Here is a 3,619-nt window from a genome sequence, read left to right on the forward strand (position 1 = left end):
AATGGAAGTTTCACTGCAATGCCCAGGGCAATAAGCATTGTTGTAGGAAAGAATTAATTTGCATTTTAAAAATGTATAATTCGAACTTTCCCCTAAAACAAAATGCCTGTAACTCTGAATTAGGGAGGTTTGATCCAGTTAGTAATCCCAGTAAGGCAGAGACTTCTCTTAAATATACAAGAGACTCAACTTATAAGTGGACCTCAGTCATGTTCTTTGAAAATGTAGCTAATTATAATGAAGTGGAGCCCAGATTGCCTGCAGCCATCTTTTATAGGATTCTTCATAAATGACTCCCTGCTCAGCTCTTCCCAAAGTTTGCAGGTAATGATGGCATTTAACTTCTAGGAATAGTGGGGTATGAACCAATTAAATGCCTGGTAGGAAGGAGAAGAAAGGACAGTATGTATTTGCTGTTCTTGTCAGACTGTTAAGCTTTAGGTACAGTCTTGATTTCCTGAATTTAGGCCTATTGATCTCAGAATTTTCACTCAGGGCCTGACCATTAGCCCAGCATGCAGCTTCCATTAAAGGCTGCTTCTGTCATCAAGGAACTTAAAATCCCAGAGATGTACACAGCCCCTTTGATAGTTGTATGCATGAGTGAGGTTGTTTTTGTCCAAGTCTTACAAGTAGATTGGTTTTGCTTTTCTTCACACTTTCCCATCTTTCCTATTCATAGGGACTGTTAAGTGAGCCTCTACTTGGGCTAGAAGGGATCACAAAATGCCATCAAGTGCATTCCCCTTCCCCTGCCTTGAGCAGGGCCACATTTATTTCTGACTAAAGATGATTTGTTTCTAGTGACCCCTAAAGAAGAATAATCCAGACAGAAGATTCAGGCACTTCTTGGGAAATTCTTTACGTTTAATGAAAGAACTTTTGTCAATGCCTTTCCCCTCTTCCCCCACTGCCACCCCAAATTATTTCTTCTTCCAGTCTCAGTGGGCACGGAGCACCTGGAGCCCTATGTGAACATCCTCCAGACTGGTAAACAATTACTCGGTTCTCTTTTAGCCCTCTGTTCTTCAGCTAAATCATCCAAGTTGTTCCTCTGGGACACAGTCACTTTCAAGCTAGCCCTGACCTGTTCTGAGGGTTCCAGTTCTAGGCAGGGGTGGATGTCCCTGTTGGTGGGTACAGTGACCTTTCTCAAAAGCTTTGGAGTTTTACCAGTGGTAATTCAGGCATATTTATTTTATGCTACTAGGATTATGCTTTGAGTTTGGACAGTCTTCCACATTTGCCTTTTGATTGATCTATGCATTAAGATTAGGCTCAAAAGGTCTGTGGTTCATAAAGTTAGGAATTTGCGTAGTTGGAAGAACCACTGATCCTCAGTTGGGTAGAAGTAAGTAAAATTTGAACTGTGTGATTTTGGTTCCTGCCACCCACACCAGCAAATATTTGTAGGTGTGTTGCGTTTGGTGCTGCTGGGGACACACAAAGGAGACCCTGTGTAGGCTGAGTGTCTATAAGGGATGCCAGAGGGATGCCGGGGTGGGCTTGGGATGCCATGGAGTATTTTGCCACCAGGGGGTAGCATCGAGCTGCCACTATACCTCATGGGTCCCCTCACATCACACTTGGTAATTTATGTAATGTGGAAAACCCACTGGAATGTTCATCTGAACCACTTGTGCTGCTTTTTCAGGCATTCTTTCCATTTAAAGATTCACAGAGGAAAGAGCTCATCAGAGGTCCTGGGAAACGCATAGAAAGCTACCAGAAGTGATGTATATATGTATTTTAAAATAAAGCAGCCCCTCCCTAGACTTCAGGCAGTACTGCAGTGGCTTGTCCACATCTGAGCTTTGGGGTGCAGATGGGGGAATGATCAGAAATTTACACGGCTGTCAGAGAAAGACTGATTCCTAAGCCAAAGTAAAATTTGAATCATATGCTTTCGTTACTACCACATGTACTTTTATTTCACAACGCTGGCTAAAGACTATGATCTCATTCTCAAAAAGCTGAGAAGACATGGTGAGTGCACAGGAACTGCATTATAAAGCATGTAACACATGGATGTTTATAAAGACGTAACGTGTGTGTGTGTGTGTGTGTGTGTGTGTGTGTGTGTATTGGGGAAAGAGTCACCAGAGGAAGAGATCACTTTCAATTCTCACTTCTGTACTCCTTAGGATATTCAATTCTATATGAAAAATACTAAGTTTTCTTAACAAGTCATGGGTGGAATGTTTTGAAAAGTATGGTCTACGGACCACCTACCTGCATTGGAATCTCCTGTAGTAATGTTAAAATGCAGATTCCAGGGCTCCACCCAGACCCACTGACTCAGAATGTCTGGGGGTAGGACACTGAGAATCTGCATTTTAACAGCCTCTCTGGAATGATCTCCAGCTAATTAAAATTAGCCCCTGACACAAATTGTAAATGTTGAAATAGGAAGAAAACTTAGCGATTATGAGACCCAAGCAAAGAAAGACGGGTGTGTATTTTACAAGGGGGCAACAAGGTTTTCTATTTTTCAAACTGTTCGTTTGGAACACCAAAGTAAGAGAAAAAGAAACATGTAGCTTTAAAACAAGGAACTAGTTCCAAAGACTATAACTAAAGGTTCTTTATTTTTTAAGTTTTCCTTAAAAACAAGTATTACAAAAAGAAGCTCATGCTAATTTTAGAGCATTCTGGAAATATAGAAAAGAATATAGGGTTTTATTGTCTTACGCATGTATTTCAGAAATCAAGAGTTAAATAGGGGTGTAGTGAGAACGTCTCCCTCCCACCCTGTGTTTGTTCTTTCTTTCTCAAGCCTGCAGATGATAGCATCCTGTTCACACTAAGTGACATTGTGCTGAATTTGAAGGAGGAACAGGTACTCCTCAGGAAAGAACGTGGGGGCAAAGGGGTCGCATTTTGGTCAGAGGAAACCACCTGGGAGAAAGGTGACAATCATGAAGGAGAGTAACATGCTTGGAGAGAAGTGATGCATTCTGAGGACTTGGGTGTTAAGGAAAAAATGGAAGGAATTGGTGAGAGGCAATTCCAGAAAGGAACACTGGGTGCCCCTTGCTTTTTTACCTAACCATATTTATTAGTAATTCAGTGCCAGCACAAACAGAGCTGCTTCCTTCTTTTTCACAGCTACAGAGTGTACTGCTGTACGAATAGATTATAATTTAATCAGCCCCTATTAATGGACATTTAGGTTGTTCCTAATCTTTTGCTGCTGCAAATAATGTGAATGTCCTTGCATATACGTCATTTCCACATGTATGAATGTATATCTGGGATAATTTCTTAGAATTAGATTTTCTAGTCCAAGGATATGTTTATAATATTGATAGATATTACCCTGCATAGAAGTGATTCGCATTTACATTCCTACCAGCAATATATGAGAATGCCAATTTCCTCATATCCTTACCAACACAGGGTGTTACCCAACTTTTAGTTCTCTGCCAATCTGATAGGTGAGAAAAGACACCTCATAGTTTTAATTTAAATTTCTGTTATTATAAATGAATGTCTTTCTATAAGTTTAAGTACCATCTGTCTTTATCTATGAATTGCTTTGTCCTTTGCCTGATTTCTTTTGAGTTATGAGAGTTACGACTTCCGAAGAGTTTTGCTCAATTCGTTGTTCAGATTTGTT

The sequence above is a fragment of the Galeopterus variegatus genome, unplaced genomic scaffold (genome assembly GCF_000696425.1).
Source record: "Galeopterus variegatus unplaced genomic scaffold, G_variegatus-3.0.2 Scaffold6805, whole genome shotgun sequence".
Taxonomy (NCBI): Eukaryota; Metazoa; Chordata; class Mammalia; order Dermoptera; family Cynocephalidae; genus Galeopterus; species Galeopterus variegatus.